At 45.6% G+C, this 15528-nt stretch overlaps 1 protein-coding gene across 3 annotated transcripts in view; it reads left to right on the forward strand.

The window, feature by feature from the left end:
• TMEM132C (transmembrane protein 132C) overlaps positions 1 to 15528 on the forward strand; it is a 172852-nt gene that overhangs the window by 55479 nt on the left and 101845 nt on the right. The window lies entirely within an intron of this gene.

Raw genomic sequence — 15528 nt, forward strand, 5'->3', positions numbered from 1 at the left:
GCCATTATTTTGGACAGGAGTGGGAACACAGGAGCTGCCTTACTGGGTCAGATCACTTCCCTTTTATTTTCATTTTTAGCCGTTTCCCTACAGATCAGATGAAAATCCTTTGAGGATGACAAAGACTGGGAAACTTGTTAATCACTGAAAAATTTGATGTATCTTTTTTTAACTCGTTACCAGGCTTTAAATTCAGTGGAAATTTCCACGGTGATAAGCAACAATTGCTCTCTAAAGCCTCAGGGAATCAGTTTCCCAAAAGATTCTGCACATGAAAGAATTTATTTCTAAGGCTTATATGAATTAGATTAATACATAGTTGACAACCACCGAGGAGAATAGCCTTTAGAACAGGAAGTGTCGCTTGGCAGATAAAAGGCTTTTATTTGAAAAAAGGGGGATTTTAGTCATCCCAGAACCGTTGTGGTGTTTGCAGCTTTGGTTAAATTGGCGAGATAATCTCCCAGACACCTGTTTACTGAGTGAAACCTCTGTGCTAGAAGTATTTTCTGATGTTGTTACTTCCCTTCTACTGAAAATCCCTTTACACAAAGTAGTAGAAACAGAATACTTTTGCAGATAACAAACATAGCTGTGGTGAAAGAAGAAATCCAGAGGCAGTGAGCTGGGTGTTTGTTGGGTGAATGGGAGTGGGGATCACTCTCTGAAGGTCCTTGTCACTCTCTTTATTTTCCTGAAAAGCGAGTTGAAGAGAAACAAGCTTGTTGAAATCTGGGGCTGTGTTTCTTTGCTCAGAAATGAGTCTGGCTGAGAGGTGCAGGAGACAGGCATGGGAATGTGGGATGTTGGCAGTTGCCTGTGTGACTTGCTGTTATGGACAGAGAGGATTGGCTTTGGTTTTGGGAACATTTATATGGAATGCACAGGCTGACACGGGTTGGTTCTGGGGCTGGAAAAGGATTGTTCTGTCTGACTGAACTGTGAGAAGAACTTGCTAACACTTTATACGGAGTTCAGAGTTACACATTAAGGCTGTACAGAATGTAAAAAACATGAAAGCTCAAACTGAAGGCATCAGCAGAGGGCTGGTGAAAGGCTGGCAAGGAATGGAGCTTCCCATTCTGTGGTGGGAGTCTGATGTCTTCAGTGCAACTTTGAGGTGTGGAAGGGGTGGGGCGTGAGCCAGGAACCCGTGGAGTGTCTGTGTCTGGAGAGAGAGCCCAGAGAGCAGAGCAGCCAGGGAATAGCAGGGCATATGCTGGGGCTGCCTGGGGGCCCCCTTAACCTTCTCCGTGGCCATTTGCCTGCCTGGAGAGAGCTGTGTGCTCTCATCCTCCTGGGCTCCCAGCTCAGCAAGCCCTACATCCTATGACATGCACTCACATTTAATCATCCTAAAGAAAAACACACCACACATTATCCCCGGGCACAGTGGGCTTGTTTATTTTCTGCTCCTTGTATATTATTCATTGAGGTATTGCAACATGCAGAGCTGAAGCAAACAGCATGTGATCATTGCTTGGGGGGTGGGAAATAATAGCTACAAATCTTCTCTGGCAAAAGGGAAGCAGACTGGTCTCAATGACCTCATAGCCACAAATCATGGCAAGTGAAAGCGTGGTCTTAAATTGTGTCTTCATTCAGAATCCTGGTACTGTATCTGTTAATTTATCAGTGTCCTTAAATTGTCTTCATTCAGCATCCTGATACTGTATATGTGAATTTATCCATGTCCCAAAATTGTGTCTTCATTCAGCATCCTAGTACTGTATATGTGAATTTATCAGTGTTCTTAAATTGTCTTAATTCAGCATCCTGGTGCTGTATCTGTGCATTTATCAGCCCAGGAGCACCAGTAAAGTCAGGAGGATGGCTGGTGTGGCAGGGGGTGAGGTGGGTTGTGCAGGGCAGTGCATTAATGCCATAGGAGCACCATGTGGATAAAGACAGCTCCTCCTTTCCTGCACCCAGTGAGCACAGGACTGTGGTGGGAACAGTCCAAACCATCCTGAGAGGTTGTAGGTCCTGTTCCTGTCCTGCTGTGTCACCTCTGGTAGGTCTTTACAGGCATTTTCCATCTGCAGAACCAGAAAATGCAAACAGTTGGTCAGCATCACCCTTGGGAGTGTTCAGCCCTTTTACTGCAGGACTTTGATGTTCTCTCATGGAAAGGGTTTCAGGTTTGCCTTATGTTATCAACAACATTATGAATGGGAAAATCTTGATGGAAGAGCTGAAGGAATAGAGGAGGGAGAGGAAAATATTGCCCTGCTTTCCTACCACTGGAATTCTGGGCTCCCAAAAGAGAGATGAATTGCTGCTGATGGTACAGTAGGAAAATTACTGTTACCTCTAGCAGTTGGTAAAGTATGAACGGAAGGAAATAAAAATAAATAAAAAACCCCAGCAATTTTTAAAATGAAGATCATTGAGGTCTTGTGTCCTTCCCAGAGCTGCCACAAATTGTTACCACTGGCTTTGGCAGAGCTACCAGGACTGATTGTCACCTCTCCAAGTGCTGTTACACTCTTCTCTAATGTGAGGCATCATTTTGGGTGTGTTGTCTGTGAGTGTTCTGTTCTTGACTGCTTTCCTGAGCCCTCCCACCCTGGGAGGCTGCAAAAGAGGGAAGGAATCATAACCAAACTGAAAGGAAGGTGTTCTTGTGGGGCTGGCTTCCAGAAGTTACACGTAACTGGATGTGGTTGCTGGAGTGCTTGAAGGTGAGGAGGAGGAGGTGAGCTGAAGGCACCAGGCAGCTCTGAAAAGGTTCTCCTGTGTGCACTGGTGTTTGCTCTGGAGCTGGAAATACTTCTCCAGGTGCTTACCAGGACAGGGTCCTGCCAGCTGTTTCTCATGGCAGGTTGTGCCACGTTTGGCTGGGCAGAGCCCTGCACAACACAGGGCCGAGCAGAAGGGTGGGAGTGCTGAGTGCTGTCTGTCCCTGGGCACCAGATCAGCTCTGAGTCCCTCTGCAAGGTGCTGAACCAGCAGATAACCTGATTTGCAGGAGCTATTGAGCGGGAGAAATGAAGAGAAAGGGGATGAAGTTGTTACATCCTGATTAGAGAAGAGAGGTGTAACACAGGGGTGGCTTTTCCTTCCCTTCAGGCCTCTTAGTAGAGATTTTGCAGTGCACCTCGCTGCACCTGGAGGGATGTAGGGTGTAATCAGTGTCCAGCAAACAAATCAACTCAACACAATGGATAATTAGGAGTAATAATAAATCTACAAATTGGATAAGGATAAATGCAGCGAGGAAAGCTATTAAACCTATGAGCTAGGACAGCTTTTACTGCCTAATGAGTATTGACAGCAGGGCTGTGTTGGGTGGTGCTGGCAGCAGCTGAAGGACCTGGAGGAGGATGCATGTGAAGAACAGCAGCAGAGGTAGAAAAGGTTGTTATGTTCATGACATCTGCGTAAGTGCTTGGGAATCTCAATATAAAAAGCCAGTTTGGAGGAACTGGTCATGAAAAAGGGGCATCTTCAACACTAACTCTGCCTGTTCTGCATGAAAGACCTGTTTGAGACCCCCTAGGGAATAAACCTCTCCCAGGAGCTTGGCACTACCCTCAGCTGCACCTAAAATAACCAAAAATAGTAACATTTTCAAGCAGTTACTGTTTGCTTTTAGATAGTGACATTTTCATCTTACCCTATGATGAAATAACATTTACTGCCCTGAATTCTGTACTTAATTGTTGGTTCATTAGTTCTTGACACTGCTGTGTGGTGGCATCATGGCAAACACAAGTGACATCCTGAAGTCAAAGGCATCAAAACATGCAAACCTAAACCAGAGCTGGAATCACTCTAAGTTTTGTGTTAACCCAGATTTTGGGATGCATTATCCCAAGGATCTGTTTTCCACAGCAAATGGAATGCGGTTTTTCAGCTCTGAGGTGAAGAGTGCTTTTTTTTACACTGATTCATATTTAAAACCAGCAGAGCTTGGAGTGAAATGAAGAGAGACAGAAGAGTTTGGTGGGATGCTCTTCTGGGTGTACATGTCCATCTCCAAATGGCAAGAATTGCAACAAAGCATTTTACGTGTCCTGTGCAGCTTTGCATTGCTTAAATATTTAAGAGTCATTTCACTGCACAAAAGCATTTCAGGTGACATGTGAAGGGAGAGGACTTTGAATCTCATTATTTCAGGGTATATTTTAATTGGAAAATTGAGTTGTTTCGGCATTGATAGGGCCCCTAAAGCCAGGTGCTAGTCCAGAGTTGCTTTGCAAAAATGCCCAGAGATCTGAATTATGACTTGAAGAGGTTTTATATATTTTGTTGACAGGGGGTTATATACATCACTGTCTGGTGTTCAGCTTTGTGGAACTTTAGATCTTAACAGTTTTGTTTGTTTGTTTGTTTTATTTTGCCTTCTGTAGAATGATTAGTAACAATTCAGCTACACATCCACAGTGGAGCAGGTTATTGAAAGAGAAGTACACTGGGGGATTATGGTTTTACCAAGGGCTGAGGTACAGCAGCACCTTGCTTTGTTAAGATTTCTCCCAAGTAGATTCATAGCAGTGGTGCCATCAGCTTGGATGTTCTGCTCCAGTAAGCAATGGGGGCAGTCTGCTGGAGCACTCCTAATTACCATTTACTAGAGAAGTGACACACTAAAGGGGGAATATTTCCCAGTGTAGCTTTAAAAAGCATTTGTGATGTAAAAAATACTTCTTCAAAGAAGGGAACATGTTAATGCTATTTTGAGAGAGTGGCATGCGCTCCAGTTTAATTTCATTAGCCCTTAGCAGGCACTTTTCAGGGACATTGGTGTCACACCAGAGGCAGCTGGGTCCTCCAAACTAATGACTCGTTCTCAGAACTGCTAAGCTGGGGAGGAGGATGTCCTTTAAACATCTGAGAAAGGTGCTTCTCACCAGAGCAAGGGAAGCAGGAAAGGGCTCACTGCGGCAGCAGCAGTCTGGTTTAATAAAGTTTTAAAAAGAACTAATTATTAACTTGAAATTGAAGCTACCTAGAAAAGAGGAAACAGGCACTCTCCCCCTGACTCTTTAAATGCCTCTGAAAAACTGTGGTGCCTGAGAAACCCTTTGAACAATTCTCCAACGAAATGTACTCATTACCTCTGAGAATAACCTATGGATTTATTGTTGGAAGGCCGATTCTGTGTTCTTTGGAAATCATTTGCTGATTGACCAGGTTGGTGAAGCACAGCTTTGCAGCCAGGAGCCAGGAGGAGACCCCAGACCCTGCTGAGATCAGGAGCTGGGCAGGGAAGCTCAGTGCTGCTGAGATCCCTGGAGAGCCCAGGCTAGAGCCTGCCTTCTGAGAACATCACCTGAACACCTCGGTCAGCTCCTGTACGGTGCATCCTGTCACACAGAGTGTGCAGGAATTAACGAAACTGGCGGGGCAGCGCTTGCAGAATGTGGAAGCAGGTGTCCCCAAAGTGTGGGGCTGTGGCTTCTCGGAGCTGGCTCCATGGAACTGTAAACAAACCTGAACTACATATCAATACTTATATATAAATGTATATATATACACTATATATATATATATGTATATACACTACTATGTAGAAATACATATACACTATATATTACTATATATAAATACATACATATATAAACGTTATATATATATACACTATATATAAATATATATAGTGAATATATGTATATTTATAAATATATTCTCTGAGCTGGGTCTCAGCCTATCTCCATGGAACTGTAAACAAACCTGAACTATATATAGACATTTATATATAAATATATATATATATTTATAAATAAATAGTATAGTTATAGTATATATACAGTTAGTATATATAATAGTGTATATATATAGTTATGTATATAGAACTGTACATATATATACATAAAGATATAGAACTGTACATAAATACACATAACTATACATAAATATATAAATAAATACAAATATGAACATAGTGTATATATATGTATATATGTATATATATACATATACCTATATTATGTGTGTGTATATATATATGCACACACACAGTGTAAAATGGATTTGGACTTTTGCACTTCAGGCTACTGTGTTGGAAAACTTTTCCTAATGTGTTGATTGGAGAAGTGGAGGAAATGGATGGGGGCTGCTGTAGGGATTGGCTGTGAGTGGGAGAGCAGGAAATCAGAGAGTTCTCCTGGGGCTCCTGGTGCTGCAGCCAGGGCTGCCTTCCCTGCTGGCAGAAGGCGTTGGGGCGCAGGAATTCACACTGAGGTGTGCTGAGAAACCCCCTGGTGTGCCATGCTGCCCTTGCCACCCGTCCAGCTGTGCCACCGCTGGCTGCCCCGGTGCTGCTGTGCTGTGCAGAGCCTGCAGCCCTCTGCCCGGCTCTGGGAACCCTGCAGGGCTGCCTGCAGTGGGACAAGGCACCGCTGCTAATTCCTGTTTAGACTGTTAGCCACTTGTGTGACTCGAGTTACAAGCGTTAATTAAATCCTTGGTTCCCTGCCTAATTAGTGACAATGGTGGCTCGTTAGGAGATCACAAGGCGTAAACCCCAATCCTCCCGAGCCAGCAGAGAGGAGGGAAATCCCGCTCTGCTGGGAGTTCCATCGACTCAGGAGGATGTTTTGTGGCTGTCTGGAACAAGGCTGTGATCTGCTGCATCAGGGGATCCCCCGGGAATCCTCAGTGTGATTACCTGGCAAGCTGTTGGGTTCCAGGGCCGCTGGAAGCAGGGAACTGTGTGAGCCTCTGGGTCTGAATGGAAATGAGCATCCCTGAGAAAAACCGAGGCTTTGAAGCCTTCGTGCATCTGTTGAGGCTGCAGCAGCAGGAGTGATTACTGGAGTCATACTGGGGGGACACCAGCAGCCCCAGCTCAGAGCTTGCAGGGAGGAGGATTTGGGATGCAAGGATGAATGGGGAGTAATCCAAGAGTGCCAGCAGAACTGTAAAATCTGATGAGTTTGTTGTTTTATTGGTGCTTGTGGGACTTATTATTTAAGACAGAAAGTGTCAGATTGATTGAAGCTTCTGTTCTGGCAGAATGCTGCTCCTCACTCATGACAGCACAGGCACAAAGAAATCACATTGTTGATATGTTCTTGTGGCACTTCACAGTTAAAACTCCCACAAAAGGCACCAGGATCTTGGGAAGAGCTGCTCTGCACTTGAGTTAATTTCTACAGAATGCTGAGTTTTCCTATCAATTCTGGAATGTTTGACTCCAAGTTTTGCCACCATTTCCTTTGGGGCCCCCTTGGGTGTGTTTCCTGGAAATCCCACCCTGCCCAGGTGTGCTGTCTCTTGAGGGAAGCATGTGTTGTTGTGTTTAGTATTCTCCTGAAAAGCAAATTGCATTTCTACAGACTTGGAGCACCCAGAAGAGCTGATTAATTCATAGTTGAGATGAGACTGGGTTAAAAGGAAATTCAGCATTTTTTTTTGTTTGTTTGCCTGGTTCCTGGTGTGTTACAAAGTGTGTGTATTAGCAAAGCTGCCAGGGGGTTAATTTACACTAACAGCCTAATCATCTCCTGTGACACCGTGTTAGGTTTTCATATTGCTGCTGAGATCAGCAAGGCTGGAGAGAGGAGGGCCCGAGAAACAGCCTGGGTCTTGGGAGGAAAGAAAAATGGGGGAAGCACTTCAGACATAGCCCTCTGCATTTTCAGCTGTCAGGCTGCTTAAAAGAATCTCTTTTTCATCCAAGCTCTGGCTCTCAGATGTAACCCTTCACTTCCAAAGTGCCACCAGAGCGAGCTCTTTGTACAAGACAGGCTCATGAAGGGGAATATGTGGCACTTTCCAAAATGCAGAGCTTGCTTCCTCAACCTCCCTGATTAGTTGTTAACCAGAACACATAAATAGTTGTGGGTCATGAATCACAGTTTGGTTTTGCAGATAAGAGTGTCTGACAGACCAGACCATAAAGTCATGCTTCATCTTCCCTTCACCCCAGGAGTGCTGGGCAAGAGGTTCAGCCCTACAGGTGATCACTGAGACAAAAATGTTACTGCCCAGCCTCGGGGGCTCCTTATTGGGCATACTGGACATGTGTGGATCCTATTTTGAGGAAACTGAATTTCCCTGTGGGTTGCATGGCTGCTTGCTCAGGGCTGTGAGCTTGACTGTAGCTTTTAAGAAGTGAGCTGCTGTGATGGTAATTGCTGGAGTCACTGAGTCACTCCTGTGCCTGCTCTCTGCAGGTTCTACAGATACCACCAGTAGCAACAAAAATATTTTTCCGCTTGAGGTTATGTCTAGCTTAGAAAAAGCTCTGATTGCATTGAGAATTCTTCCTGTGGAAAGGAAGCACCAGCCCTCAGCAGGAGCCTGTCACTTAGGAATGGGCCCAAATTTAGTCCTGTGGAAAGTAATGAGGATATTCACAGGCTTTAGGCTACTTTTTATTCCTCTGGATTCCAGACATCCATGACAGGCCACATTAGCAGCAGCCTCTGATTTTCCCTTCTATAGCAGCCTGATTACAGTTTCCCAGTAAAAAGGAATGACAAAACCATTTTTTTGGTATGTACTTGGTCACTGTTGGTTGTGTGATGATGACTGTGGACAATGTACCCTTGTAATACTGGTTTTTGAGACAGAAGATGATAAAAGGCTGGTTTAAAAGCTGTGGTTCATTTGTGAATAGAATAGAGCTGGCCTGAGCAGCGGCTCAGGACAAGCACAGGAAAGAGCAGGCAGCGTGTCACAAGCCAGCCGTGGGGACAGAAGTGTCACAGCCCTGCAGGTGACATCCCAGTGGTGTTCAGGGAGGTGGCTTTGGGTCCTTGAAGCAGGACTTTGGTTTGTGGGAGGGTCCTGCTGTCCGCAGGATCCACAAGAGGGGTGATTCCAGGTGGAAGGAGCCTCTGGAGGGAAGACCCAGCACGGGTCGGGGGGCCTTGGGTGCCCCGGTCCCCCAGGACGCAACCAAAATTGGCCCTTCCTGGTGTTATAAAGCACAGGGTGACCCTGTCCCCCCAGGAACCTCTCCAGAGCCCTTCCTGGTGCCTGTCAGTGCCCTAAAGCACAGTCGAACCTTCCTGGTGCCTGTCGTCCTAAAAAAAAAGAGCCCTTCCTGGTGCCTGTCAGTGCCCTAAAGCACAGGAACCTCTCCAGAGCCCTTCCTGGTGCCTGTCAGTGCCCTAAAGCACAGGAACCTCTCCAGAGCCTGTCCTGGTGCCTGTCAGTGCCCTAAAGCACAGGAACCCCCAGGAGCTCCCCAGTGCCTCTCCTGGTAGCTGTCATTATGCCAAACCCCCCTGTTCAGAGCCCTGTTCAGCCAGGATGCTGCAGGTGCCAATCCAGCCTGGGCACAGCACGTGAGGATGATGTGTAACCTCCCTTCTCCAGACTCAAGGGTACTGCTGAAGAATTTTTCTCTTATCTCTCTGAGACAATGCTACTGTAATTTGTACTGGGCAGAAATATTGAGAGAGCTGAATGAAGGTTTTATCAGCTGGTTGTAGATAGTGACAGCTGGTTAATGTTAATATCTTCTGAAAGATCTTTAAAGAAATCTTGAATCGTTGTGCAGAAATTAATATGCCTCATCCCTCTTTGTGTTACTGAAGTGGGGCTGTGCTGTCATCTCCAGCCTGCATTCTTTAATTTTCATAGCGAGGGCTGATGGGCTCTCTGTCCATTGCTATGGTAACTGCTGCTTTATTTCTTACTCAAAGAAAACATTGACATAAACCCCACCACAACATGTCCTTTTTATTCACTGTGCACACCTAATGGATGCCAGGGCTGTGCAAATACATCATGATTGTGCTGGATGGAGAGCAGCAACCTGCAGGGCTCCTGCCCTGGTGTGTAACTGGTGTCACCTTTCAGCACACGCGGGGTTTTATGTCAGCTACTTCAGCTCTGCTTTTATTCCTGCCCGTGTTTAATTAGATTTCAGACACTTCAGGGTGGAAACAGTCCCTGGCTGGGTGTTGGGACGTGCTGTGGGGGAATGGGCTCTAACAGCAGATGAGGCATGTGAACTTTGGTTTTGCTCTGAAACAGCTCCATTTTGAAGTGGAATTGATCCCATGAACTTCTGGCAGTCGTTCAAAATCCCTCCCAACCTTTCTGTGAGCACTAATGAAGCGAGTAGAGGTTCTTTCCCTGTGTTAGTACTTCTGTTTTGTTGCCTTAAAACCCCCAAATGTCTCATGAAAAGCTCTACAAAACTGCAGTAGCCCAAGTCCCCTCCATGAGGTTCTGCTACCCAGTTTGCTCCAGATTGCTGTTCCTCACATGCTCTGGGAGTGATGCAGAATAAAGTGTTCCCAGTTCCTCCCAGCATGGACAGCTTGCTTTGAGTCCCCACACCCCTGCCAGGGACAGCTCTGAGGTCTGGCTCTTCTTGAAGGGAAAAATTCTCCTGGAAAAAGTCTTCCTGCAAGTGTTTTCTAGGGTTTTCCCTGCTCCCTATCACAATTATCTGATAAGTGTGGCAATTATCTTTTCATCTTGGAGTAAAAAACAAATTTAAAAGAAATAATTAAAATCTTGTCATTATCTACAAGAAGAGGCTGCATGTTCTGTGTTACATTCTGCATGATTTTAGATGGAACCTCATTACACATCTTTACACCCTCTCAGGTTCATCTCTATTAACTCTTCCAGGGGTTTCCCCGGAGGAGTTGACTCTGTACCACCTGGCACTAAAACCCAGCAGAGTTTATTCTGGCAGAGCATTTTGCTGGGGTGCTGACACTGAAGATGCTGTGCACGGAGAGCAGTGTTTGCAGGGCTGAGCCCCAGTTCTGCACGAGGCTCTCCTGCACAGCTCTGTGCCCTGTGCACAGCACTCCCTACATCAGGACTGTGCTTTCTGAGCTGCCTCACCCTGCAGATGGGCATGTGCAGTGAGAATTGCTGGAAGGGGTCTGAGTGCTCCCCTGGTTGACAGGGTGATGCTTTTGTGCCTCTGCAGGGTTATTTTGGCCCCACGGTTTGCTGTGGTTTAAACAGAGCTGATTCTGCTTTGGGGGCACCCCTGTTCCATGCCAGTAGAGCAGGGCAGGAGGTGTCCTTTTGGGGGTGTCATTTTGGGCTGTCCTGCACTGTGCAGGAGATGTGTTAGGTAAGAGCCACTCTCTTTTCTCATCCCATAACTGCTCTGTTCTCATCTCCCTAAATGAGGGTGAGTCATGGCCAGATCTCAGCTGGATGCAAGAGCAATTCTTGCAATGGGAAATGGTTGAGAACTCCTTGTTCTGAGGAGCTGTGCTTGTTCGGAGGCAGTGATTGTCCTGTTGTGTGTGTAATTATATCTGCCTCCCTGTACCCACTGCTGCTCATTCTCGTTTGTGTTCTTATCTAAGTCCTGCCTGTTCAGGGAGGAAATTTAACAGCCTCATGGCAAAAGCAGGTGAAACATCCACGTGTCCTCCTCTGCTCAAAAAGCATCTAAAAGGATAAGGAATGTTACTTTGATAATTATTTAAATGCTGCTTAATGGGCCTCCTGGACTGGTTAGATTTGATCTGTAATTTGCCTTTTCACCAAATGCTCCACTGATTCAGCAACGTGAAAGAAAAGGGGAAAAGGACACAAGGATTGTGGTAATTGACTCTTTCCAAATGTAAGAAAATCAGTCAGTTCTATTGAAATTCACAATTGCCAGTCTGAATCGTACTTAGAGTGTTTGTTTAGTGGATAACTGGTTTTACCTTTTATTTGTCTTCTCCAGAAACACCAAAAGATAGAAAAATAAGAAACACAAAATGAGTTTAACTTAATCTGAGCATGTTCTTAGTGGCTGAAAATAAAAAAAAAAAAAAGAAAACCAGCTATTCTCTGTGTTATATTAGAGCTTCGTTATTCAGAGCAGAAAGAGCCATGAGTGGGAATTCATTTCAGATGGGTATTTTGGAGAAAATTGGGATCTGGATTGATTTTCATAGGAAAGTCTTAAAATCTGGCCATTTGTGCTTTTTAACATCTTCCTAGTGTGTTTGTAAGGCTTAAAGCACCCTTAGAGAAAAGTTTCTTGTATGATTCCAGATGAGTGGTGCTGGTTGTTCTTAATAGTCAAAATTTTTATTTTTTTCCCGATTTTTATTTCAGTTAAGTTTTTTATTCTGATACAGGTACATTTATGTAAGTGACTAAGTTGGTTGTACTAGGACTTGAGATCTATACCTTTCCCTCAGTGTGTGGTTTAGTGTCCAAAATCCAGTGCATCCTTTTGCAGAGCCAAGTGGACTGTTGTTTTCTTGTTTGAGTTGGCTCTTCAGGCTGAATCTGGAGCTGTGCCAAAAACATGAATATTCATGACACTGTTAAACAAGATTTTTATTGAAAACAAAAAATGGATCTGAAGCTTTCATTTGTCATTCTGAACTCAGCTAGTGAAAGCCCTGTGAACAGGCACATTTATCAGGGAGCTTTTCCTGGTGTTTTCTGGGGGTTTTTGCTTATTGAGTGAAAATTTGTTAGAGACCAAGAGTATCTCACTGGGCAGCGAGCCTGCTGTTTCTGTGTACAATATGAATATAATAGAGATGAAATATATGAATTAAATTATATTATTTCATATGTTGTATCAAGTAGGAAATGCTTTGACAAGTGCTGAGCCTCGGGGAAGGTGCTACAAGCAGAGGGCAGAGCTAACAAAAGGCAGTGCTCCCTTTTTCCAGGGCTGCTCGTGGTGTTCCCGTCCCCAGCCTTTCCTTGGGATGGCATTCCCCAAGCTCAGAGCTGATTGTGAGCCCCTGTGCAGTGGCTGAATGAGAGAGACATCTATTTCCCATGGATGGATGGATGGATGGATGGGGAAAGTGAGAAGATGAGCAATCAAACAAGTTTCTCTTGCAGCCTCTGGCCTGTACAAGAAATTAAATAGGTCTGGCTTTTAGATGAACGTGGAACTGATTTGAGAGGTCCTCCCTCATTTATTTTTGCAAGGTGAGATTCTCATGAGAGCTGTCTGTCTGTTTCACCCTGCAGAGCAGACTGGCCAGGATTGTTTCCTTCCATGTGTGTTATCCAGAAGAACAGTATCCAGAGATTAGCTATTAGAGTTATTTATATTCTCTTACCTTTATATTCAGCCCTGCTGACCAGTCCAGTGTGGTGCTTTGACAGCCTGTTGCCCAGCGTGTTAGGTTGGCTGGTGTTCATTTCTAAACTAACAGGAACGTTGTGGAAGTTGTGTAGGCTGCAGTGAAACAAGGTTTTTTTCAGCTGTCCTAAACAATTCTCTGAGCTAGAGGAGGAAGGCAAGGGCTAATTCCACACAAATTGCTTGGGGGTAAAAAGGGCATCGATGAGTGCAAGAATGGAGCACATAGAAGGGCAGGAGATCACAGCAGCTCCCTGTGAATCCTGATTTCCTCTACCCTGAGGTACCTGGCCATGGGTTGTTTTTCCCCAGCTGCAGTGATGGCAGGGCAGGAGCCAGTTTGCCTGCAGGACCGTTGCACAGGCTGGGGCATCCCTGGAGAAGCTGTGCCCAAGGAAGGAGGACTCCCAAGGTTTGGAAACCAGGGGGGCTCTCGGGGTAGAGTTGTGGGAAAGAATTGCTGTAACAACAAACTATTTGCTCTTAAAGAGGGGAAAGTATGTGGCACCATCAAAGGGGGACAGGGATTCAAAGGGAAACACATGTTGGAGACATACGGGTCAAGTTTATTTGAAAGGAAAATTTGTTTGCTTTTGATTCTTTATAAGATTTCCCATAGAGACTAGCAAATATAGCTGCCACATTTTTGGCAAAGGGTGTCTTACCCTAAACCTGAAACACTTAAATACACATACTTACATAAATATGGTCTCTATTAGATTCAGCTGTGGGACTTCTAATCCCTGCCTTTTGTAGTTTTTTTGGGGTTTTTTTTGTTTTCCTCTGTTGGCTGTATTTGAAGCTTTAAAGGGGCTTGGTAATAAAAAAAATGTTGTTACTGCTTTTTTAGAAAGAGAAGGGAGGACAAGGGGATGGAAAGAAATCTTTGTCAGGGGTTCTGGTGTCTGAGCACAGGTGAGCAGGAGTGGGACACTGGTGATGTAAAACCTTTCTGTGGGGTGCCTGAAACCACCCAAGGTTTGTAGTTATTGAAAGTGGTTATTAAAACTGGTTGGCTCTTACAGAAAACATGTGGGTAGCCATAACTCAGGAATCCTCTCTGGCTATGCTTTCCAAAAAATATCCATTAGCAGAGCTGAAATTGGAAGCAGGAATAGGGTGAAGTCAAATCAGCCCCGAATCACTGAACCTTCTGGTCCCAGACCTTCCCTGGGCTGCAATAAAGCAGTTTTTCATTTTCTTTTTTTCCCCAAATGGTGCTTCCAATCCCCCACCTCTCTCTTTGATTCAGTTCACTTTGTTTATTTTTAAACAAACATATGGCACACTCATCTCTCAGCCAGGCAGAGCACTCTCATTGATGTCAGTGGGAGCTTCACCACCTTCAGGATGGGAGTGGGGATCAATAGAGGAGCTCCTGAGAGCTGGCCGGGCTTGTGTTCCACTGACACAGGGGGGCTGAAAAGCAAACGATGCAGCGAGACCTAATCAAGTGAAGTGCATTTACAGCACCCGTGGGGACTGTCCCCAAGGGCTTGCAGCCAGCAGGACTGATGGAAACCCTCCAGAGCCTTGGTGCAGGAGCTGGGCACGCTCAGGCACAGCCTCCCAGCTGCAGGGGTCTGTTCTGTTACCCTGTGCTTGCTGCAGTGTGTGTTTGTGTGCAAACACACAGATGGGCGTGCCAGGGGGGGTTAGCAGTGCCAGGCTCCTGGTGTGTGTGCTCAGTCTGGTTCCTGTTTTTCAAACAGGTCCCTCTGGGTCACAGACTGGGCTGGAAGGGACTTGAGAGCTCACCCAGCTCCAGCCCCTGGGGCAGGGACACCTTCCCTGTCCCTGCTGCTCTCGGCATGCTGCCCCCCCTAGCCTGCTGGATTGGCAGGGACACTTCCCGTCCTGCTGCTCTCGGCATGCTGCCCAGCCCCTGGGACTAGCTCTAGGCTGGGATTAGGATTTATGGGTCAAGGCTTTTGCCTTCCCCTCCATGCAGGTGTTGCTCTTGCCTTTTCGTGCACATTGCAACACTTCTAACAGCTGAAACAAGAGACAGCAGTGACAAACACGGGGACAATTGCCAGGCTTTGTTTGGCTTTGTTTTCCTTTCTCTCTGCAGCCCCAAAACCAGGGAGGGAGAGGAGGAGCAGGGGATTTGGCTGTGGGCCAGTTTGCTGAGGGGTTTGCAGAGAGCAGACATCTGCCGTGAGGATGGATGGCTGCAGAATGCTGAGCAGGAGGTGCCAGGGCAGCTCTCAGGACACTGACTGCCCAGCCCAGCCCTGCCCAAGGTGATGAACTGCCTGAATCCCCCTTCTGACTCCTCACAGTGCCTGCGAGTCAGTTATCAAATGACTCTTAAATTAAACCAGGTGTGGGGCCGTGCTGTGTCTCCTGAAGCCTAATTCTGTTATTTTTACAGGGCTATATCTGTGATTTTGGGTGACTGATAAGGCAGTAAATATGCACAGATTGTGTTTTACACACATTGAGATAAAAATCTCTTCCACTGCTGGGCTTCTTTACCCAGAAGGAATATGTTCTTTAAATATTTCTTCACAGCTAAACTCAAGCTGAAAGATTCA

This window comes from Camarhynchus parvulus, chromosome 15 (genome assembly GCF_901933205.1).
Source record: "Camarhynchus parvulus chromosome 15, STF_HiC, whole genome shotgun sequence".
Classification (NCBI taxonomy): Eukaryota; Metazoa; Chordata; class Aves; order Passeriformes; family Thraupidae; genus Camarhynchus; species Camarhynchus parvulus.